Source organism: Prionailurus viverrinus, unplaced genomic scaffold (genome assembly GCF_022837055.1).
Source record: "Prionailurus viverrinus isolate Anna unplaced genomic scaffold, UM_Priviv_1.0 scaffold_39, whole genome shotgun sequence".
In the NCBI taxonomy this organism is placed as follows: domain Eukaryota; kingdom Metazoa; phylum Chordata; class Mammalia; order Carnivora; family Felidae; genus Prionailurus; species Prionailurus viverrinus.
Genome location: NW_025927607.1, coordinates 2625639 through 2650950, shown reverse-complemented (window position 1 = coordinate 2650950; position 25312 = coordinate 2625639). Strand labels below are relative to the sequence as shown.

The following is a 25312-nucleotide window of genomic DNA, read 5'->3' as shown; positions in this document are numbered from 1 at the left end:
AAGAACTTGGTCAGCTTTTGAGGGGGCTCGCAAATCAACGCGTTACTTTGCAAACTACAAAAGAAGGGTAAGAATCAAGCATCTACCCTGCTTTTTCTATACAAACCCTTCCTCGGAGTAACTGAGGGGAAATTTCTCTTTATAGAGATACCCCCAACCGATTACGTAAGGAAATTATAGTAAAAGAACATGGCCATGTTACAATCCCTCAGGAAACAACAGATCCAGCAACGACCATCCCTGCCTGCCAGCATCACCGGGTCACCGAGATGTGCCTGTGATGGATGGACACAATCCATTTATAAAGGATTATTGTCATAAGGGCACGTTTGAAACCCAAAGGCTGGCCTGTATCTTTCAGTGCCAACGATATCCGTTATCGGTCATTGGTCACCTGGGGCAGCAGGAGAGGGCAATCTTTTATTTTCTTCTTTACTTCCTGTTTCAAAGGGATTTTCAGGTGCTGTAGGATCCTAGATGTGGCATGGCCCGTGTTGAAAGAGGTAAGTCGCAGAGCTGTATTTCCAAGTGCAGGAACCCCATGAGACAGGTGTTTCTTCCGAGCATTCTACAGATGAAGAAATGACTCGCCCAAAGTCTACAGCTAGGTAACTGCAGACCCAGGATTCAAAACGAGAACTGGTTTCCTCTCAAGTGCTGTTGCTTGCCCACACCCCAGCTCTCCTGAGTGGGGAGAGCTACTTGGGATTTTCCAGCGCACTGGAAATGCAGTCGCCTCAGGCATCCTTTCTGCTGCAACGGGAAAGATCGTGAAATTGGGAAAAAAGTACGTTCACAAATTTCTTGCGAAGTTGGCATTTTATTTATAGATTTTTAAATCCCCTGGCTCTAAAGGATAAGCATGTTTGTCTTGCAAAGCCTAGCTTCGTAGGAAAAACAAACAAAACAAAACAAAATCTTTGAAACATGTGTGTTGCCCTTAAGAACAAACAGCAATCATTGTTGCTACAGTCATGGAAATTCTGAATGTCTTCACCAATGCATAATTCAAACACATCTGAATACACTTTACTTGCAAGTTTCCCCCCCCCCCAAAGTTGTCTCCTACTGGTTGATATCTTCAACATGTTCATTTGTTTGATTTTTAGCAATTGGCTCTCGGTATTACGTATGAAGGGAAGGGGAAGGTTTGAGGTGAGTTAATGAATATCCTGAGAGGTGTCACGTGTCCTTGTTTTCTGAGAATTTCTTTACATGGTAGAGTTGTTCACAAAACTGTTCATTCTGATACCAGATACTTCGCACGGTGTGACCCGCCAGAACCAGCTTGGTCACGCAGAGCAAGCCATGCCTCGTGGCTCTCTGGTAATTCCCATCTTCGAGGTGTTCTGTCATGATGGTGTCACCTGAAAGGCCACGTGACAGGGCTGGTTCCTGGGAGTCAGCGGATGGACCCAGTTAGTCACAGCACCAAAGTGGACCAGTTCAGTAAGGAGACCAAAAGCACTCTGTTCTACTTCCTTAGGCTTGTGGAGGCGAACTGACCACAAAACAGCGTGCGGCCAGGCTTTACCTTGAAATCACAGTGTATGGGGGGGGGACACGTGGGGGACGGCACAATCCAGACTGATAGAATCTTCTGGAAAAACTCTCCTTTTCAACTTTCTCATTTAAAATACTTTAGTTCATTTCTCTGCCTTAATTTGTGTGGGGAAAAGGTCCCTGGAACGAACCCAAAGGCATCAGGGAGGTGAACATCCCCCGCTCTGGGCAGGTAGCTGCACAAAGAGCCAACATCCATGTGGACGCATCAGAGTTTTCTTTCTTTTAATGACCCTCAGGATAGGTTCTGCTCCTTCTTTCTTCCCTCTCTCTCCTGAAAAGTAGAATGCACTGAGTTTTCTTTCCTGTTTCTTTGAAGGCTTCCAACATTTGAATTCAAATAGTTCCAAGATCTCTTGCCTAAAAAACCGAATTCTAAATGTCGGCGGAGATGAGTCTCTCCACAAACATCAGGCTCGACGCAGAGATAGATGGACCGATGGGAAAAGTTACTATTCAGAACCCAGGCTGCCAAGAGCTGTTGGGGGCTCACAGTCTGACGATGACAAGCCACGTTGTTCTTCTCGGTAGCATGTAGCAGCTGAGCACATCCTGTCCAGACTTCCCAGAAAATTGAGAAAATTCACCTTCCAGTGAGACTGAGCGGAGAAAATTTGAACCTCAAAGGGGACACGCGGCCAGGAAACCCGGGTAGTTCCAACCCAGTTCTGAGCTGTTCCCAAGTTGGAAGTTTGTCTGCACAGGGAGCCTGGGGAGCCTGGGGAGCCCGTCCTGCCCGCAGGGACGTAGACGTAGCCCTTCTTGCTTCGGCCGGTGGCCGGGCCAGCTTTTCACTCTCTCTGGAATCTCCCCTCGCCTGTAAAGACAGGGCCTTTGTATCACCCCCCTCCCACCCCATCAGAGCCCGCCGCCCAGCTGGCCTCACCGAGACGGATGTGTCACAGAGGCGCAAGGTGGTTGTATACCCTCCCTCTGCGTCCAGCTGGGCCTCCACGAGCCACAAGGAAACACGGCCTACCCTGGGCACAGGCAGTGGTGAATCTGTACCTCGGGATCTCTTCGCCTTTTGAAGCAAATCTGGTCTCTCAGACACACACACTCCAAGCCAAAGGGAAGGCAGCATGTGCACTGGGAGCTCCTGCCCCTTCCCCTGCATCCTCAGGACAGCCCTGCCCCCGGGGTGCTTGTGAGCCCCGCACCCAGGAGAGGGGCCAGGACTCGAATCCTGCACGGGAAAAGCCTCAGCCGGCTGAGCCGGAAACTCCTGAGAAACCGTCCTTTGTGTAAGTGATGTGATGTGTCAGGTGCCCACAGCCCAGGACCGGAGGAAAGGTGCCACCTTCCAGGGCCAGCTCCACCCCCAAGCCCCGGCCCCCGATGTCTCAGGGGTGCCCCTCCCACGGGAGCCCCGCGCTCTGCGGGCAGACAACCTTCAAAGGCCCCGACGCGGGGCGAGCCAGCTGCAGACGATTTAGCCCATCAGTCAAGGCCCTGGCCTGAGTCACGTCCACTTACAACCACACACGGCTGTTCCAGGTCCAAATGACGGCTGTCAGGACAAAGGAGAGGGCCCAGAGGACAAGTCCTGAAGCCTTTGAGAGTCCGGCATGACATCTCTGAGCGCATCTCACGCAGAATGCCGAGCGGATGGGCATTTTCACCAGAGCCGCGTGGCTTCCCCCTAGAGCAGCACCTGGGCCCACACACGGCGCTAACGAACTGGGATTCGGATCGGCCTTGGTTTTGCCACTTCCCACCTCTGAGTCTTTGGTTTCCTGTCTCCCGTGATGATGCCAGTCTCGCTGCCCCACCAGGTCACACGTGAAAAAGACTTTGAGGATCCCAGAGTGCACCCAAAAAGATCATTTTGGTTTCTTTCTGTTTCTTTTATATTCACCCCACATCCAGTGTTTGGAAGCTTAATAAGAGAACCCAACAGCTTTGTCTTTCCCAGAAGGCCCGGCCAGCTCAAGGCCTCCAGGACAGAAGATGCGAGTCCGAGAGGCGTGGGGACAGACAGCTCTGGAACGCCAGGGGTCAGAGGTCGCAAGGGCAAGACAGAATTCTGAAACCGAAGCAGGTGCTTTTGTTGTGCATGTGAATAATTTCCATAGAACGACAAAAGCACCCTGGCTGTCAGGCCGCGGTTCCGGCTCACCACATAAATGAGCCTTCCCCAGGACACTGCCACGTCCGTCTGTCCATCCAGGGAGAGGCCGGTTAGGTCAGCAGCTCCTCACGGAGTTGCCTGTGCAAGTAGCCACGGGCCAGAGACAGCACCACGTAAAGGCTGCTCTGTATCTCCAGCCTCCCTGGCTCAGGCCCCACCTGGGCCAAAGCGTGTGTTGAACTTACTGTCCTCTTGCCCCGCTGGACACTGGCTCTCACTGGCAGGACTCGGGTCGTCCCTCCCTCTCCAGACGCCCCTTCCCACCCTTGGCAGGGATCACGGATGCCCTGGGTCCTCCGGCTGGGGGTGAAAGCCACTCTGTTGGCCCGTCCCCACGCTAGCCCAGCCAACATCCACTCCAGCCCCGGGCAGTTCCACCTTCATGCCCAAGTCCCTTAGTCTTTGCGCCGGTGACACTCCTGCCTCCCCCGCTCCTGACCCCGCAGCCCCGGGGCGGCTGCAGACCTGCGGTTGATTGCAAGACGTTCTCCAGTCCCCCCTGGCCCTCAGGACCCCTGCCGTGCACCTCCCGCTTCTGGGGCTCACTTAACAAGCCCCGCGAGCAAGGCATCCCGGTCCTCGCTTCTGGCTGACGCAACAACCGTCCTCCGGCTTCGTGCGCTGTCAGCACTGGGACTGTCCATCCTCCCACACTACACCAACAACCCGGCCGGAGCTCAGGTGACGTCCTTTTAGATCGGGATAGCGTGAGCCGACCCGACAGTGGACTGAGTGGACTGGGGGGCGGGGTCTCTCTTGCACAGGCTTTCGGGCCAAGCAGCTACCACTTGTCTGGGGTCACCCTGGGGGAGACGGAGCTGTCCATTGGATCCGTGTTGTTTTGCTGAGCGACAAAAATACGACAACCTTAGTGGCTTTAAATGACACATACTTATCACCTCACAGTTCCCTGGGTTAGGAGTCCAGGCATGGCTCGGCGGGGTCTCCCTGACAGATCTCACCAAACCGCAGCCCTGCACTGGGGAAAGCTCCCCTTCCGGCGCTCCCCCTGGTCGTGGGCGGAATCCCTCTCCTTGTGGCTCAGGCCTGAGGTCCGCCCTCTTGCTGGGTGCCCGCCGGAGGCCTACTCCAGTGCCCAGAGGCCGACCACAGCTCTTTGCCACGTGGCCCTCTCCGTGGACGGGCTCACAGCAGCTCACCTCCTCAAGGCTGGCGAAGGAGCATCTCCCGCTAGTCCGTGCGAGAGAGGGCAGGCACGCCATCACCCATGCCACCTTCTCGTGGCCAGAAGTGAGCTGCAGGCCTCACACCCGGGTGGAGGGGGTCACATAAGAGGTGAGGATGCCAGGAGGAGGGGACCGCAGCCTCCCACCGCGCTGTCTCCCTGAGTCGGGCCTCCCCCCGCGGCTTCGTGAGTCTGGTCTGTTCCCTTGTTTGGAGACGTTTCGGAATACGAGCTCCCAAAGCCCACAGACTTTTAACGTGAAAGCTGGAGGGACTTGGGAGGTTCGGTGCGGCCCCGAGTTCAGACCCGGACAACAGAGCCGGGGAGAGCACAGGCCCCCCAAGTCACAGTCCCCATTGGAGGAGACCGGGGGTGAGATCCAGAGCGTCACCTCTCACGAGCACCCTGTTCTTCTAAAAGAAACTTCCGCCTTGTCTCTGAGCGGGTGGCAATTTGCCTCGGGCTCCCTGAGATGAGTTGGTGGCTTCCATCATGTGTGTCACCTTTGCCCTCCTTGCTGGGGACGACGGCTCGCTTCAAGGTGCTGAGCTGGGCTTCTCGAGGAACCCCCCCACCGCGAGTCACCCCTCCTCTGGCTCTGTGCGCATTGGTAACCACCACCTCGGAACCCACAGCTGGGAGCCCCCAGAGAGGGATGCTTCGCAGAGGAGCAGTGCAAGACAGGGAAAATTTAAAAAGGAAATAGCAATCTCCTTTGGGATCCTATAATAAAATAAACATTCCTCTGAGACATCTGAGGTTTGGACGAAGGAGGGGAAAGTTGCTAACACATGAAGAATGTGACCAATAAAGCAAGCTCCGGAATGCTGTTCGCGGCCGCCGTGGGGAGCAGATGTCCGCGCGGCGGCCTCCCTGTCACCCATGTGCCCGAGGCTGTGTGCGCTGCTCCTGGGACAGCGTCTACACCCGGGGGCCCTGCACAAAATGAGGACAAACAGGCGGGCATGAGCAAGTGACTGCGGCTCGGGAGGGCAGGGTCACCCGTACAGGTGGTGGCCGTGGCCCCGTACGTGCAGCCGGAGTTTAGATCACACGGAGGCCTCTGTGAGCCCACAGCCGGGTCCCAGTGTGGGTGGGGCGCCGGCCGGGGTCGGATGCCTGGTCTTCCTGGTCTTTTCAGGAAAACAGATCCAGAAGCCCAAGTAAGCAGATGGAAACCAGAAACCCTTCTTTGGGACGGGGACTTGAAAAGCATCTTTTGGGATGCCCAGCTCGAGTACTCAAATTAGGTGCGTCTCAGAGTCAAGTCTCTGGCCATTGCACTCCCCATCCCACAAAACGAGAACCTCATAAAGAATCTTCCGGCGACTTCTAGCTGGTGTTCAGGCCCCCCACCCCAACACGGACACATCTGTTTGTGAAAGCAGATTGCATTCAGCTGATGTATTCACCAGATGAGTGGGACGTGCCCCTCGGCTTAGAATCGTGGCGTGTGTGCTGGGGGGGGGGGGGGGGTAGGTGGGGTGGGGGGGCGGGGGGCACAGATGTCAAGCAAACGTTTTTAGCGCGCAGAACCTCTGACGCACGAGTGTCCGCTGATGCTAATTCAGGGCGGCACCTCTCCCCATGACTCACCAGTGGGCGGACGCGAAAGCCGCCCGCTGACCCCTGGGGCCATTTGGGCCCTTCAGAGTGTGAAATTTCAATTTCTACATCACAGCTTTTCATGGAGGGCCCGAAAAAATGCCTCATGTGAGAGCAACGTTGATGCTTTCCAGGTCGGCGTTTCTGCCGCAGACAGCAGGCAAGGGACTCCCCTCGCAGGAGGAAGGAGTAATTTCTGGAAGGCACACGTCAGGCCCTCGAGCTCACCAGACCCCAGCCCCGGTGCTGTTCGGCAGCTGGACACAAAGGGACACAGGCCCCACGGCGAGCGGAGCCCGCAAGAGGCCGTGTTGTCCTCGCCGGGTCCCTCGGAAGGGACGGGTCACCCAAGATCAAACCGCGCAGGGCCCCCGCCGGGCACCTGGCCTCGCTGCCCTGTCCCCCCCGCCCCAACACGAGGCCTCCCCTCCCTGGTGCTGCACCCCTCCGCCTCCCAGAGCGTGGCGCCTCGGGCCCAAAGGGCCTCTGCCGAAACGGAATCCATGCAAAACCAGGCGCATGTCCGAACTCTCTGGCTGGGGCTAGCCTTTACAGAGAAGCCCCGTCTGTGTTCGACCCATGGGAGAAAACAATGGTTCTCTCTTCTTCCAGCACTCTCCAGCAGCCACCGGGGACAGGTCGAAGGCCACGCCCCCCACTGCAGAGGCAGCCTTGGGCAGGCCTCTTTCCCTTGGGTCTCACCTGCTAATTTATTCGGTTTTTTTTTTTTTAGTTTTGTTTAATGTTTGTTGATTTTTGAAAGAGAAAGAAACAGAGCATGAGCGGGGGAGGGGCAGAGAGAGAGGGAGACACGGAATGCGAAGCAGGCTCCAGGCCCCGAGCCGTCAGCACAGAGCCCGACGCGGGTCTCGAACCCACGAGGCATGAAATCATGACCTGAGCCGAGATCGAGAGTTGGACGCTCACCTGACAGAGCCACCCAGGCGCCCCTCGCGTGCTAATTTCTGATGATGCAAGCTGACGGCCGCGGGGTCCTCTGTGTGTCCCAGAAAGCAGGGCCTCTCTGCACACACACACACGCATGCATACCCCTCTGCTGTGACAAGTCCCGACACCACTGGATGCCATGCCTATTCCAGAGGGAGCACTCTGCAAGCCATACAAGGAGGACTTGGGGCTCCGGGAGCCTGGGCTCCAGCTGCTGGTGTCTGAAACTAAGGTGTGACAGGGGCAGTGGGACACAGGGACCTGCCTGAAGACCCCTGAGGAGCTAAATCTCCCCGGCACTCGGTGGCTAACTGGACAGAGGGAACGAGGAAGGAGGAAGGGCTCAGGGTCACCCTGGACGTGAGCCTGGGGCCTCCGGGACTGTGGTTTGCACCCTGCGTGTCCTAGCGTGACGCATCTGGGCTGAGGTGAGTCTTTGTGTTTTCAGTGCATGCACCGCGGGCCGGGAGGTGACAGCTCGGTGCACGTTGATCTGAGGGACCTGAACAGAAGCGACAACGTGGGACAAGCTGAGCTCCTTGGGTCAGTGTCCCCGAGTGAGAAGGGACACCCAGATGGCACAAGATGACCCTCTGGGGCATGAGGTGAACACTGGATTTCCGAAAACAAGAAACTAAGCTTTGCCAACATCTAACGTACAGAATGAGTGGCGCTGGGGTGAAATACGCACGAGAAAAGACGGAAACTTGTACTGCTAAGAGCCACCGTCACAGCCGTGAGAAAGGAAGAAAGCAGGGATTTGAAAGACAAGCCCCCATCTGCGGCCACTGCCACGGGCATCCTATCCTCACTCATGGGGCTGGACAGAGTGGGGGGGGAGGGGAATGGGGAGGGGGCAAAGAGGGGGGAAGGAGGGGGAGGAAGGAGGGGGAAGGAACGGGAGGAGGGAGGAGGGGGAGGAGGGGGATGGGGAGAGGGGAAGGGAGGGGAGGAAGGAGGGGAGGGAGGGGAGGAACGGGAAGAGGGAGGAGGGGGAGGAGGGGGAGGAGGGAGAAGGAGAGGAGGGGGAGGAAGGGGAAAGAGGGGTGAAGGAGGGGGAGGAGGAGGGGAACAGGGAGGGAGAGGAGGGGAGGAAGGGGAAGGAGGGGGAGGAGGAGAGGAGGAAGGAAAGGAGAGAAGGGGGAGGAGGACGAGGAGAGGGAGGAGGGGAGGAGGCGGATGGGGAGGAGGGAGAGGAGAGGGAGAAGGAGGAGGAGGGGGAAGAGGGGAAGGTTTTGCTCTGAGTAACTCGGGAGACAGTGTGGAGGGACTCACTGCCCATAGTCTAGGGTCACAAGCGTCCACGGCACCTCAGGATTTCTAAATACGGCTGCTCCTGGAGGCCGGAGGGAGTCCCCACGGCCACACACACACACACACACGCACACGCGCGCACACACACACACACACACACACACACAGACTTCTGCTCAGGGGAGTGAAAGCATCGGCCTGAGCAGATGGGGTCCCCACTCTGGTCACTTCGAGTGTCAGCACAGGTCTTGGACACGAGGCCCCTTCAGCCACGAGAAGTAGGAACGCTGTGGTCTGGGGACAGGGTCCCCGCCGGGTGCCGACGTCCCCAGGACCAGGCCGCGCCCCCCACCCCCAGCGTCGTGCGCGCTGCTGGCCGGGCGGGCTGCCCGGGCGAGCGTGGGCGCGCTCTTGGAGGGCCCGCTGGGCCGACTCCTCCCAAGTCTGCCCTGGCTCCCGTCTGCACCTGCCCCCTCCCCACCCCCCGGCGAGGCCCTGCTGTCCCGCGTTAAGGCCGCCACCCCACCCCCCACCCCCCCGCCAGGGACTCCGACTTGACGGCCGATGCCCAATCAGCGCTGCCGAACCGGCCGCGTCGTCCTCCTGCGCACCAGTCCACGTCCACGCCGAAGGGCCAATGTCCAAACAACCGGACGCCCGCTGAGGGGGGACCAGGTCCCGGGCTCGCGGCCCAGCAGCGGCGGACCCCGGGGGACAGCGTGAGTCTCCGGGCTCCGACCAGCCTTTCTGCCTTTTTTCAAGCGGCTGATGTGCCCTCGGCTCTGCCGAGTCTCCCTCACCCCTGTCCCCGAGCGAGGTTCTAGAAGGTTCTGCGCAGCCTAACCAGATCCAGTAGGAGCTCCCCCCCCCCCCGCTGGAAGAGGAGGGGCTGGCCCCCACCGGGACAACGCGCTTTCCTCTGGGCCGCGGGACCCCCAGTGGGTAGACTGTGCAGGCGGAGGGGGAGGGTGGGAGCCCCAGGGCCGGGGTGGCCTGGCGGGGAGTGGGTGCGGGTGTCAGGGGAGGCACAGCGTGGGCAGATGCCACGTCCACGGGGCTCACCCGTTTGCACGGGGCGTGCAGGTGTCACTTGACTCTCCCAGTAACCAAGAGGCAGGAATCCCTGTCGCCACCTCCCAGGCATGGGAACTGCGGGGGACAGAGATGGACCCAGGCCTCCCCGCTGGCAATTCTCCGTTCAGACCAGGTCTGTCTGGCTTTAAAGGGTGCCATCTTGGCCACAGTGAGACGCCGGAGGCTTGTAGTTAGTTCAGCCAGGTACATGACCAGCTCCTGCAGAGACACTGGGGCAGGGGGGGGGGGGGGGGACAGTGGGGGGGGGGCATTGGGTGGAGGCAGTGGGGTGAGGGGACAGTGAGGGGGACAGTGGGGTGCAGGGACAGTGGGGGGACAGTGGGTGGGGGGCAGTGGGGTGGGGGGCAGTGGGGGGGACAGTGGGATGGGGAATAGTGGGTGGGGCAGTGGGATAGGGGACAGTGGGGGGGACAGTGGGATGGGGGGACAGTGGGTGGGGGGCAGTGGGGTGGGGGGACAATGAGGGGTACAGTGGGTGGGGGGGGCAGTGGGGTGGGGGGCAGTGGGAGGGACAGTGGGATGGGGACAGTGGGTGGGGGGCAGTGGGATGGGGGGACAGTGGGTGGGGGGCAGTGGGGTGGGGGGACAATGAGGGGTACAGTGGGTGGGGGGCAGTGGGGTGGGGGGGCTGTGGGGACTGATCTCCTCCCACCCCCCTGCCACATCAACGTCTGCATCGCCGCACAGGCCCCCAATGCTGGCTCCTGTCTCGTGAGCCCCGGTGCTGCCCCTGCAGGCCCCTGTTGAGCCTTTGTGGGTTCCACCATGGAAGGGGCTCCAGAATCAGTTCCAGCCCGAGTACGTGGCATTCGGGGGGGACATGAAATGCCTGCCCAACGAACGGCCCCACGCCCGCAGTGTTACATGGAGCCCCCTCTCAAGAACCTTCCTCAACAGACTTCCAAGTGACTCAGAACCGTCGTGATCCAGGGGCTGGTTTCTGATAAATTAGCAGGCGAGTTTATAGCATCAGACAACAAAATCAATAGTGTGTGCTTCCCTGTGAAATAACAGAGGTATTGTTTTTATCTTTTCAACGAACAAGTAAGGAGCATAAAAAAGCGGGAATACATTATTTAAAGTAAAATACTGAACGAATTGGAAAGTTATGAAATTCCAGGCACCTCTGGACTGTCACCTGATGGGACCTAATGCCACCTAGCAAGAAGGAGAGAGGACATTCCCTGGGGGAAACAATTATTTTTAGGATATAGGAGTAGAGCCTGGATTCCATTCCAACAGTGCTTCCCAAACTGATCTCTTGGGGAAAGTGGTGCTCACAATTGTATTATGGGGGGAAAATTTTTTGAGAAATCTTTTTTAACCCAAAGTGAAACACTGTGCTTTTCCCTGTAGGACTTCTCAGAGTCTTTAATGTGCTAATAAACATAGTAAAGCTCCAGGAGGAAAATAAGAGTAGAGTGTTTTCTGATTTATGTGACCACCAGGATGCTGTGCGTGAATTGTGGGGGGGGGGGGGGGGGCAGTCATCATGGATGGATCCCAGGAGACAATTTGTTCAATGGAAATTAAGAATTAGGAAATTCTTTTTTTTTTTTATTTTACATTTATTTATTTTTGAGAGACAGAGACAGAGCACAAGTGGAGGAGGGGCAGAGATAGAAGGAGACGCAGAATCCAAAGCAGGCTCCAGGCTCTGAACTGCCAGCATAGAGCCCGATGCGGGTCTCGAACTCACTAACTGTGAGATCATGACCTGAGCCGAAGTCAGACGCTCAACCAACTGAGCCACCCACGTGCCCCCATAGACTTTCTTTTTTTTTGAGGGAGAGGGCACAACTAAGAGGCAGAGAGAGGGAGAAGGAGAAAGAGAGAAAGAGAATCCCCCAAGGGGCAGAGAGAGGGAGAGAGGAGAAAGAAACAGGGCTCACACAAAACGGGGCTCGAACTCACAATGGTAAGATCATGACCTGAGCCGAAGTCGGACACTTAATCGACTGAGCCACCCAGGTGCCCCCAAAGTTAGGCAATTCTGAGTTCTACTTAAGCCAGTTCCAGAGAGTCCCAAACAAAGTTGTGTCCCAGAATCAGTGGGCTTTCTCTTCCTAAATTTTCTGGAAGAGACCAACTCCTATCACTCCCTGGACCTGGCTGCGAGCTGGCCCTGCAGTTTCCCAGGAAAGAGCAACCCCATGCCTTACACCATGGTCACCTTTGAATATATCCCGCGGCCGTGCTGCACCCGCGGCCGTGCTGCTGCTAGGTCTCCTTCCAGGTGGTAAGTTACCATCTCCTTCCCTGGTCATCAGCCACTGAGGGTGACTGACATCGCCTCAGTGAACATCCCAGGCTCCCCCGTTCCACCCTCATCACTCAGTCTGAGGGACTTTGGCCACACGTTTGCAGGTTTGGGTGAGCAAGAGCAGCTTGTTCTGTGGCTTCTCCTAAGGCTCCTGGCTGCACCTGTTAGGGGTGCATGGACCATGGAATCTGGGCTGTGGTTACATGACCAAATACCTCGCGTCTCCACGAGTGTCCTGGAGGGACACAGACTAGGACGTTTTGCTCTTTCTATCAGTCCCTTTGATGAAAAGTAAGGAAAAACGTGAAGACCAGCCTGCCATTCACCCCTCGTGTGGCCATTACTGAGCCACTTGAATTCTCTGCTCATGGTACCCTACTCCGAACACTGACGTCTAGAATCCTTCCTGCTCGGGGCACCTGGGGGGTTCAGTCGGTTGGGTGTCTGACCTGGGCTCGGGTCATAAAATTGCAGTTGGTGAGTTCGAGCCCCGCGTCAGGCTCTGTGCTGACAGCTCAGAGCCTGGAGCCTACTTCAGCTTGTGTGTCTCCCTCTCTCTCTGCCCCTCCCCCACTCATGCTCTGTCTCTCTCTTTGTCAAAAATAAATAAACATTAAAAAGAAAAATTTAGAATCCTTCCTGCTCTAACACCGCACATGTACACACTCTTTGAGCGCGCAGGATAGATTACAATCAAAACAAATAGAAATACCTACATACACGTGGATCTATCACTCCTCTTTGACAGCTCGGACAGCCTTTCCTCTGGCGCGGGATGGCCATCATTTACCGAGCTCATCTAAGATCCAGACGGCAGGCTAGCCCCTTGAAATCCTTACCTTGTTGAACCCTCTCAACACGCCCCATGCAGAGCATCAGAGCTGTGTCCTATCAGTGCAGAGTGTTACCGGCAGGGCTTTGTATGAACTGTGCTCCGCTCACACATGAGGGACAGGATCTCAGTGCTGCGTGGGGCGCACTCTGGGCTGTGTCACCTCATCTCCGCCCCCTCCCCGTATCCCAGATGCTGGGGTTCCACAGACTGTGAAATTAGCAAAGGGTCACAAACTTGTGAGGCGACAATAATGGACACACCATTCGGAGCAGAACTGTGCCGGAGGCAGGGAAGGTGTTATGATTTGCAGATATTTAAAAACGACACAATTGAAATCATCTGCAATGAGTGTGTATAAATAAGCCACGTATTCACTGTAAGTCTTTTCCTAAACGCAAAACAGATTCTGATATATTGCGTGTCACTGGCCTGAGAGGCGTGGTCCACGTGCACAATTGTTCATGAAGTCCAAGCGGCCCTTCCGGGGGCCTCTCCACAACTGGAACTCCCTCCTCCTTCCTGGCCCCAAGAGGGTCCGTGTCCAGAAAAGCTTTAGCAGCTCGGCCCAAATGTTGACTATGGCTACTCACTCAGTTAGACTGAATCACTGTTTCTTCAGAACTTAATGCACAACGTGTACTCAATAGCGGAGTTTTGTATTTAGAGATCTCTTAGTATTTTAATGTCACACTGTCATGTGTTCACGGGGTAGAGTCAAAAGGGGGCCAACCTTCCCGGCAGGTTGGAGCCACAGAGTCAGGGTTTTAGAGTCCGGGGCAGGGCAGGGCGGGAATCAGCACCCCACCTCTCAGATAAGACTATTTTACAGACAGGGAAATGGAGGACCCATGGGACACTCATCTACGGTCACAGGGGTTGGTTCCGCCGCTCGGTCCTCAGGCCCAGATCCAGCTCTCACGTCCAGAGACCACACCAACATGGTCTTTGCTCGGCACGGGAATTAGATCACGAGGAGAGATTTTAAAATGTCTCTGGTATGTCTTCTGTTGCTCAGAAGGACTCCGCTCTATGAAGACAGAGTGTTTATGGAAAATCATCTCCTGAAAAGTTCTATTTTTTTTCTTTAATGGTCATCATCTGTTGGTGGAAAAACACAGCCCCATGACAAACGGTAGAATACGGAACTGCGGAGCAAACCAGAGTTCTTGGTTTGGGTTTTCTTTTGCTGAAACACAGAGGATTTCCATTCTCGCCCTTCTGGTTCAGCCTGGTGTTTAAAAGTTTTCCTCCCCAGCTGTATGGCTCCGAGCTAAAGACAACCACCATTTTCTACTGGGCATAGAGCAGAGGTGACAAACTTTTCTGTCAAGGGCCAACCAGATAATAAACAATTTGGGCTTTGAAGACCACGTGATCTCTGCTGCAGCGACTCACATCTGCCCATCTAGCATGATAGTGGTTGGTGACAATGTGTAAACAAATGGGTGTGGCTGTGTGCTAATAAAACTTTATGGGCACAAAGTGGCAGAGGGCCAGATGTGGCCTGCAGGTCAGGGTTCGCCAACCCCCGATATATATGATGCCAGTGTATTTGAATGGAAAGGTCAGTGAAGCATTGCGTCATCAATGGATATATTCTAGAATTTTACAAACATTCGTCAAGCCCTTTAACAACCGAGTGACCTTTTAACATTTTGCCTGGGCATGCTGTCTTGTGTTGGCATAACCACCGTCACATTTAAGAAAATGATCAAGGTGAGCTTTGTGAAGCGTTGTAGTGTTGTTGAGATGCCAGCTCTCAGGACATTCAGACGAAGGGTTGGGAAAGAGCGAGCTTTGAGTATTTATTATAGCTGTTCTACAAAGCTAGGAAGCATCTGCATATACATCGCTAACAGTGCAGGTCTTGGGTATGGGAATTGTTTTCTCCCTCGTGACCTCTTTGTGAAGTAATCCCGAGTTCCCTTGTCTACATTAAGAATATTGCCAGTGGAGCGCCCAGGTGGGTCAGTCGGTTGAGCGTCCGACTTCAGCTCAGGTCATGATCCCACAGTCTGAGTCCCGCGTCGGGCTCTGCGCTGACAGCTCGGAGCCTGGCTGCATGAGCAAAGTAATCTGACGGAAGGTTTCCTTCGTCACACGTGTGCCAGCCTGAACCTTCTGTTCCTTACGGGTCTGCTGGCCTTGAGGCAAGGCTTTCTTCCCTGGGTGCCCGGGAAAGGGCACAAGAGAAAGCCCGGTGTGTGAAAGAGAGAGGTGTAACCCTGCTGGAAGCTTCTCGGGGCCTGACCTCGGCCAAATCCGTTCTTTCACTTGCCTCTCTGCCTCTCAGTGGGGATGAGAACCTTGGCCTCCCTCATCTCCCAGGATTGTAGGGTAGATGAAGCGAGTTCTCAGTCACCGCTCCTTCCTACAGATCACCCTGTATGTAAATTACAGAAAGATCAAAATGGAAAAAAAAAAATTCTCGCAATGAGCCATATTTTACACGTCAAAACTATATGGCGGCGTATTGAGAGACCGAATACGCACGTGGACAATGGCCGGGGCCTATGTGACAACAGAACTCTGACCCACGAGCCCTGCAGTGACCGGCTCAGGAAGCCAGGCTGCACCTCTGCAGCAACTGGCCCAGAAGGGCCAGGATTGGGCCGTGACCGGCGGGATCCCTCATTCTCGCCCCCGCTTCTGCATCAGCACGGGCCAGCGAAAGTCAAATGTGCTCCCCGGGATGTCACCTGCAGTGAGCCTGCCTCCAGCCTCCCCACACCAACGGCTGGCACCAGGGCACACCTGCAGCCTTCCTTCCTTTCGTCCCCCTCCCCTGCCCGCCTGTGAGTCTGCCAAGCGCGGGGGATGGTGGCCGCGTCCCCTGCTGCAGCGAGTCTGAGCGAAGGGCCTCTGCCCTTGTCCAGGTGGCTTCTGTTGCTTTCCCATCGTCCCACAGTTATCTCAGCGCCTCTTTTGCCACCAGCCAGCCCCGAGTCGGTGTGCCCCACTCGCCGGGACCTGGCCCCGGCTCCCCCCACCTCACTGGAGGAGTCCCGTGCAGTGTCCAGCAGCCTGAACTTCGCCACCGTCCCGCACAGAGATCATCCCAACAGAAGGACAAAATGTCCACGTTACCGGAGAGTAATGTTCGTATATTAAAAAGGGCTTCAAAACAGGAAACAAATGTTGACAAACCCACACTTATCGTGGAAACAATACAACCATCTCAATAAACAGGTCACGCAGAAAAAAATATATACTGATCAAAACGTAGACCCGAACATAATTTACAGGCTTAATTCACGGACATGTGTAGAAATCAGCCTACGGCAATTGGAGAATAGACGTGTTCTAAACTAAGCGTACCTCGAACTTCTACAAAGACCACACTGTAGGCCACTAAGGAAGCTTCAGCAAATCTCAAGGACTATTACTGTTGGAACACAATGAAACGGAGTGAGAAAGATATGTGGGTCTTTTTAAGTTTATTTATGAGACAGAGACCGCGTGAGTGGGGGAGGGGCAGAGAGAGAAGGAGAGAGAGAATCCCAAGCAGGCTCCGAGCGGCCAGCACAGAGCCCGATGCGTGGCTCGAACTCACGAAACCGTGAGATCACGACCTGAGCCGAAACCAAGAGTTGGACGCCTAACCGACCGAGCCACCCAGGCGCCCCAAAGACGTGTTCTTTAGAGCCCATGCATATAGAAAAGTTTTTAAAAACTCACGTCATGAAACAGGTGAGGGTAACGAAGAGTACCCTGAGTAATATATGAAAGTGTTGAATCACTATATTGTACACCTGAAACTAATAGAGCACGTATGTTGACTACACTGGAATTAAAAACAAACAAAAAAAACTCCTGTCAAAGCATAAATCATACTGGAAGCTTCTATACTTAGAATTAACCAGTAATGAAAATACCATTAGCTGGGATGCTGCTAACATACTTCTCTGCCGGAAATTTATAGAAACATAGATTGAAAATCAATGCATTGCGTGTCCAACCAAAGGCAGCATTTTCTAATTAGAATAAATTTGAATCAAGTCAAGAGATGACCATAAACCACATATAATGTAAAGTTCTCTTTATAAAAGTGAAAAGAAGATAGAAACAAGAGAAAGGACAAGTAAAAGCAGAATTGTGAAATAAACATAAATCTCTAGCCAGATGAGAGACAGAAAAAAAAGAAATCATAGGAATATAAAAAGGAACATAATTATGCATGGAATATAACAACTATAAAAAAACTTACATAAATAATTTTCGTTATGTTTCTTCTTTATTGTTCTCTGAAAAATAACATTTTTTCTATCAGTCAACCTCACCTATTTTTTATTGTAGGAGGCCAATATAACTTTGATATCAAAATTCAGACAAGGACTTATTAAAAATACCAGCAAGCCTGGGGTGCTTGGGTGGCTCAGTTGGTTAAGCCTCCGACTTCAGCTCAGGTCATGATCTCACGGTTCATGAGTTCAAGCCCCGTGTCGGGCTCTGTGCTGACAGCTCGGAGCCCGGACCCTGCTTTGGATTCTGTGTGTGTCTGTCCCTTTGCCCCTCCTCCACTCGTGCTCTGTCTCTCTCTCTCTGTCTCTCAAAAATAAACATTAAAAAAAATGTTTTTTAATGTGAGCAAGCCCAAGTCAGCAATATTTTAAAAAGATAAAATATCATGATTCAATGTGTCTACTCTAAGTATCTATATGACTATACATATATAATTGAATTTTATTATTTAACTCAATATACGTTTAAAGGAAATTTGGCTGTTTACGTTTCTTGTAATCAAGTTGACTAATAATTTTCTACACTTTGCATTACATCGTGTGTGTGTGTGTGTGTGTGTGTGTGTGTGTGTGTGCTTTCTGGTTCTTCTCTTTGTTGTCTCCTCAACCCTGCTGACTTCTGGCAGACCATTGTCCAAATTGTGTAGGGAAGCCTAAGGACAGATTGGAGGGTCCTAGAATCTGGTGGAAACCTCCGAAGCAGGGATTACCTCCCTGGCCTTCAGGTCAGAAAAGCTCTCAACCCCAAGTTAAAGTGACACAGTGAGGGAGCCAGCCACTTTCTGACCATCTGTGGGGTCAGCCCTGTGCCATGGCTCAGAGAAGAGAGCCCAGCTCTAACGAACAGGCAGTGAGGGAAAGCCTGTGCTTAAAACAAAACTCAGTAATAAAAAAAATTTTTTTTAAAGCATAAAACCAAAATCAAGGTGACCAAAAAAAGATAGTCCACATATAAGAGAGAATATTATGCTGCATTAAAAATCACGCCCTAGAAAAATATTTAATGACCCAAAATCTAATTGTTGATTGTGGGTTGCTTTCACTGAGAATTAATTTAGGAGCTAAATAATACAATTCTTTGCATACATAAAAATGTGCATTATACAGATACAAAAAGCCTCGAGAAAGAAATAACATAAAGTTAACAGTGGTTTGAGAGACTGTGGGTGAATTATATTTTCTTTTTTTCATTTAATTATATTTTCTAATTTCTTTTTTTTTTATTTGTTTTAATCTTTATTTTTTGAGAGAGAGACAGAGTGTGAGCATGGAAGGGGCAGAGAGAGAGGGAGACACAGAATCTGAAGTGGGCTCCAGGCCCTAAGCTGTCAGCACAGAGCCCGATGCGGGGCTTGAACTCACAAACCATGAGATCATAACCTGAGCCGAAGCTGGATGCTCAACCAACTGAGCCACCCACGTGCCCCTATATTTTCTAATTTCTACAATAAACATATATTACTTCCATAACAACAAAACAAACAAATTATTTTTTAATGATTATTTATTTTTTACAGAGAGAGAGAGAAAGTGAGCAGGGGAGGGGCAGAGAGAGAGGGAGACAGAGGATCCTAAGTGGGATCTTCCCTGAGAGCACAGAGCCCGATGTGGGGCTCGAACTTACGAACCATGAGATCATGTCCTGGGCTGAAGTTACACGTTTAACCAACTGAGCCACCCAGGTGCCTCCAAACAAATTATTTTTTTTAATGAAATTATGAAATAGGGTGTACTGCATAGTTTCTAAATATATACATAAATTATAAGTACTTTCATAAAAAGTACTAAATATCAAAAGATACCACTAGACACCAAACATATCCTATCTGAGTATAATCTACGAAGGTTAGAATGCAAAGTAAGGGGCACCTGGGTGGCTCAGTCAGTTGGGCGTCCAGCTCTTTATTTCAGCTCAGGTCATGATCTTACAGTCCGTGAGTTTGAGTCCTGCATTGAGTTCCACACTGATAGCATGGAGCCTGCTTGGGATTCTGTCTCTCCCTCTTGACCCTCCCCTGATCATGCTCTATCTCTCTCAAATAAATAAATCTTAAAAAAAATTAAAGAATGCAAAATAAAGATATGAGTATGAATATTTCTGTGCCAAATAACATGGCATTAAAATATTTGAAGTGTAAACTCTTCATGACACAAGGAGAAACTGAGAAAACATGTTTGTGGTAGAAGACAACTAAGCGTCTTACAAATCTTCGATGCGGAGTTGGAGATCTAAACGACACAAATACAGAGTCTGCTTTAGTAGATGTATTAAGACTTGCACCTTTGGGGCTCCTGGGTGGCTCAGTCGGTTAAGCGTCTGACTTCAGCTCAGGTCATGATCTCGAGGTTTGTGAGTTCAGGTCTCTCATCAGGCTCTGTCCTGACAGCATGGGGCCTGGAACCTGCTTCAGATTCTGTGTCTCCCTCTCTTCCTCTGCCCCTCCCCTGCTCGCTCTCTGTCTCTCTCTCTTCCTCTCTCTCTCTCTCTCAAAACTAAACCAACATTAAAAATTTTTTAAAAAGATTTGCACCCTTTAAACATCAAATACAGGGGCGCCTGGGTGGCGCAGTCGGTTAAGCGTCCGACTTCAGCCAGGTCACGATCTCGCGGTCCGTGAGTTCGAGCCCCGCGTCAGGCTCTGGGCTGATGGCTCAGAGCCTGGAGCCTGTTTCCGATTCTGTGTCTCCCTCTCTCTCTGCCCCTCCCCCGTTCATGCTCTGTCTCTCTCTGTTCCAAAAATAAATAAACGTTGAAAAAAAAAATTAATAAACATCAAATACAGATAAATTTTTCAAACTCATGAAACATTCACAAAAATGTATCATACAGCAAATAAGGAATAATACCTCAATGGATTTAAAAGGAAATGATGCAGGAAGTCAGTATTACCTCAGTAAAAGCCCACACAAAACCACTACAAGAAAACTACAGATGGACATCCCACACAAACATTGATGCAAAAATCCTCAACAAAGTATCAGCAACCTATTGAAAGAATTATACATCACGACCAAGCGGACTTTACTCCTAGAACACAAGCACGGCTCAACGTATGCAAATCGGTCAACATAATGCACCATATTAACAGACTGAAGGAAAGAAAAAACCACAGGATTATTTTAATTGATGCAGGAAAAAACGTTTCACAAAATTCAACGCTATTTTGAAAAAAAAAAAAAAAAAACAACACTCAACAAACTAGGAATAAAGGGAAACTACCTCAACATAATAAAAGCCATATGTGAAAAACCCACAGTGAGCATTATATTATACTCAATGGTGAAAGACTGAAAGCTTTTCCTCCAAGATCAGGACCAAGGCAAGGATGTCCACTCTTACCACTTCTATTCAGTATAGCACCAGAAGTTCTAGCCAAGGCAATTAGGCAAGAAAAGAAATAAGTCATCCAAATTGGAAAAGAAGAAGTAAAATTAGTTCTTCTCACAAATGATGAGATCTTATATGAGGAAAATTTTAAAGAGAATACACACACACACACATTTTTTATACTAGTAAATGAATTCATCAAAGTAGTAGGATACAAAGTCAACTCACCAATGTCAGTTGCACTTCTGTACAGTAATGTGAACAATTTGAAAAGGAAATCATGAAAATTATCATATTTGCATCAGAAAGAAGAAAATACTTAAGAATTAACTTAACCTAGGAGAGTAAAGACTTACAGAGTGAAAACTACAAGACATTGCAGAGTGAAATTAAAGAAGATATAAATAAATGAAAACACATCCCATATTCATGGATTGGAAGATGTAATATTGTTAAGATACCAATACTATCCAAAGCAACCTACAGATTCAATGTAACCCCTATCAAAATCCCAATGACATTTTTTTGCAGATGTAAAAAAACCCATTCTAAAATTCATTGGGAATCTCAAGGGGCCCAAAACAGTCAAAATAATCTCGAAGAACACAGTTAAAAGACTCACACTTGTGATTTCAAAACTTGCTACAAAGCTATAGGAATGGAAACAGAATATAGACCAATGAGATAAAATAGAAATCCCAGAAATAACCCTTCATCTATATGGTCAAATGATTTTTGACAAGAGTGCTTTTCAACAAATGGTGCCAGGAAAACTAACATCCACATGCAAAAGAATAAAGTTGGACCCTTACCTCACACCATATACAAAAATTAGCTCAAAGATGTAAGAATATAACTATAAAACTCATAGAATAAAACATAGGGCAAAATTTACATGTCACTGGATTTTAGTTTCTTGGATATGACACCAAAGGCACAGGAGACAAAAGGAAAAAATAGACAAATTAGACTTCATGAAAAAAAATTTAATTTTCTGCATCAAAAGGTACTATCAACAGTGTGAAAAGACACCCCACAGGATCAGAGAAGATATCTGCAAACATCTGATATAGATACAGATTTACATATGGATATGGATAAGGAGTTAGTATTCAGAAAAATACAGGGAACTCCTGAAACTCAGTAACAAAAACCAAACAGTTCAACTAAAAAATGTCAAAGGACTTGAGTAGACATTTCTCCAAAGGTGTACAAATGGGCCAGTAAACACATGAAAAGAAGCTCAACATTACTCTTCATTAGGGAAATATAAATCAAAACTACAATGACATAGCACCTCACACCCATAAGGATGTCCACTACCATAAAAATAGAACATAACAAGTGTTGGCAAGGATGTACAGAAATTAGAACACTTGTGCACTATTGGTGGGAATATGAACCGGTGTGGCTCCTGTGGAAAATAGTCTGGTACTTCCTCCAAAAATTAGACATAGAATTACCGTATGATCCAGCAATCCCTGTTCCAAGCATACACCCAGAAGAATTTAAAGCAGGGCTTTGAAAAGACATTTGTAGACCCACGTTTATAATATCATTATTTACAAGAGCTAGTACGTGGAAGGAACTCAAGTGTCCATCAATAGACAAATGAGCAAAACGTGATCCAGTCACACCATGGAATATTATTCGGCCTTAAAAAGTAAGGAAATTCTGACATTCGCCTCAACATAGATAGATCTTGAGGACATTATGCTGGATGAAATAAACGAACCACAAAGAAGACAAATACCGTATGAGTCCATAAAAATCATCAAAACCGGGGGCGCCTGGGTGGCGCAGTCGGTTAAGCGTCCGACTTCAGCCAGGTCACGATCTCGCGGTCTGTGAGTTCAAGCCCCGCGTCGGGCTCTGGGCTGATGGCTCGGAGCCTGGAGCCTGTTTCCGATTCTGTGTCTCCCTCCCTCTCTGCCCCTCCCCCGTTCATGCTCTGTCTCTCTCTGTCCCAAAAATAAATAAACGTTGAAAAAAAAAATCATCAAAACCGTAGAGATGAAAACAGCTCTGGAGATGGATGGTGGTGATGATTGCACAATATTGGGAAGGTATTAAATACCAGCTAACTATACAGTTAAAAATGGCTAAGATGGTAAAATTGCATGTTATGTATGTTTCACCACAATTTTTAAAAAGGGGGGGAAATGAGATTATACAGGTCATATTACCAAACGGTGATACATAGAATTACAAATAAATGAAAACTTATACTTCCAAATCCAACCTTTTGAAAATAACATGTACATACATACACACATGTCGATTAACAAATAAATAAATATCTGATTAAAGAAGAAATGGCCATCCCAAAGGAAGACTATTAAAAAAGTAATCACAATTACAGCACTACATATCAGAGTGTATAAAATGTGTCCAAACCGGGGGCGCCTGGGTGGCTCAGTCAGTTAAGCGTCCGACTTCAGCTCGGGTCACGATCTCAGGGTTTGTGAGTTCAAGCCCCGCATTGGGCTCTGTGCTGACAGCTCAGAGCTGGAGCCTGCTTTGGATTCTGTGTCTCCCTCTCTCTGCCCCTTCCCTGCTCATGCTCTGTCTCTCTTTCTCTCTCTCTCTCTCTCAAAGGATAAATATTTTTTTTTAATTTTTAAAAAGAAGAATGTGTCCAAACTGTACTCAGAAAAAACTCCGATTCTTAAAATATGTTTTTCGTTCTTATTGTCAGTTTTCTAAATAGCTACCATCAATGGAGTGTCTACTATATTCTAAGCACAGTGACAAGAGCTGAATGTGCATTATCTGATTTAATTACTCCCTGGATCTTACCAGCTGGATGCTGCATAATTAGCATAAAGGTGAATGCAGGAAGCCTCCAAACCAAGGGACTAAAAAGGGCATCAAAATATCCTTAAGGAAAACATACAAAACGTATGAAAAGAATGGATTAAGATGAAAAACAGGAAATAATGAATGTGTAAACAGAAAAACTGAAACTGATTAATCAGCCCGAAAGCCGGTTCTCTGAAAAGATGAAAACAATAAGTAAACCACTGAGAACCCTATTTACAAAATTAAAAAAGGATTTGCCAAAGGGATATAAAAGATACAGTGGAAATTTTTAAATATAAACAAATGTTATAATAGCCTTATGCTACTGCATTTGGAAAAAAAAAAAAAAGAATCTGAAAACAAAAACTTCTTTAAAATAAATTGCCAGCACTGGTTCTGTAAAAGGGAGACACTTTGTAAGATTTGGGGCTGAATAAATTCACTATTGTTTCCCTCCAGGGCTCAGGACCAGCTAAAAAAATAGGACTCAGAAGACAGGCAGGTGTAGAGCACAATACCAGTGTCAACACTGACATGCCAACCAGGACAGCTAGCTTCACAGCCCCAAAGTCTTCCTGACATCTCCCACACCTGCCATCCCCCAAGCCTGACCTCAGGTGGTCCAGCTGAGGGTGCCATCACCCGCACCGTGACCTTGCCTTCATCTGGAGGAGAGAGGGATAAACACTCTGCACTTGGAGCCCCCGGTAACAGGCTAGCAAGAGTCCATGGGGAGACGTCCACATCACTACCCACCAACCTGGAATGCCCCTCAACGGGGAGTGAGCGAGGCAGTGAAAGCAGAAACCAGGAGTCCTCCCCTTGGGAACTGGGAACTCCCACGGAAGGGAGGCCGTCCTCCCTCAGGCATTTGAACAGAACAATGAAAAAGGAAGAAAGTAAAAAGCAAAAAAGGGCAAAATCTGCCTCAAAACAGTCCCTGGTGAAGATGGTCTTACTGAACTTGATTTCAAGCTTTCAAATAACACATAACTCCTATGTTAAATAGCCTTCGGAAACATAGTAAAAAAAGGGTTTTTTTAATTAAAATAAGTGGAAATGTTTCCAATTTCTTTAGAACCCAACATAATTCCTTCTCCGGATTTATCTTATGAAACATACATACCAGATTCCTATATAAAGAACTGGGAAAGGAAGCACAGTGATCCTCGGGAAAAAAAAAAAATGCACTATCACCAAGTAGAGATTATTCCAGGAATGCAATATAAGAAATCCATGAATATAAATCATGTAAATTGGTAAAAGGATAAAAACCATATGATCATCTCAATAGATGCCAAAAAGGCTTTTGATAAAATTTAATATGCATTCTTCATTTTATGTGTACACACACACACACACGCATGCACACACACACACACACACTCCAAGAGTGAGGTTACCTGCAAGCAGAGAAGACTGCATCATATCTCCTGATTAGACTACTTTTGGAATATGAGGTTCTGAGCAGGGGAAACACATAGTGGGGAGAGCTGGCTATGAGAGAGAAGTAGAATGGAAGAGTACAGCAAGAACATGAACCTCCCAAGTCAAGAGCCGTCCTACCAAAGTTCATCCAAAAGGAAGCCTGCTGAAAAGAAGAGGTGAGAGAGGTAGGGCTGCCAGATAAAATACAGGATATCCAGTTAAATTTGAATTTTAGGTAAACAAATAATTTTTCCATATATATATATATATATATATATATATATATATATATAAAACAATGCCTAATATAAGCCAGCCACATGGCCACAGCCTAAAAAGGAGACCCGCAGGTAGGGAAGCAACACCTATACCTTATTGTTCCTTCTTCAACCAACATTCCTGAAAGCATAGAGCTCCAGTTTTGGTAAGGGAGGAGAAGACAGACACACTGCCCAGTGGACACTCCAAGGAGGAAGAGGGAGTTGGCCAAAGAGTAAAAGGGCAAGCTGGAACCCCTCCTCACTTTCAAAGCCCACTGAACACAACAAGAGGGAAGAGAGAACTTTAAATAGGATTAGAGATTAGATGGATTTTAATAACCAAAACTGACCGGGAAGCTACCAGAATCTGCCC

General features: G+C 49.9%; 1 long non-coding RNA gene across 1 annotated transcript; it reads left to right on the top strand.

Moving 5' to 3' along the window:
- The first annotated feature begins 14512 nt into the window (after positions 1–14512).
- Positions 14513–24902, top strand: LOC125158930 (uncharacterized). Its single transcript, XR_007149580.1, has 3 exons — positions 14513–14596; positions 23148–23277; positions 23711–24902. It is a non-coding gene; the product is annotated as an uncharacterized LOC125158930 (long non-coding RNA).
- Positions 24903–25312: the final 410 nt, after the last annotated feature.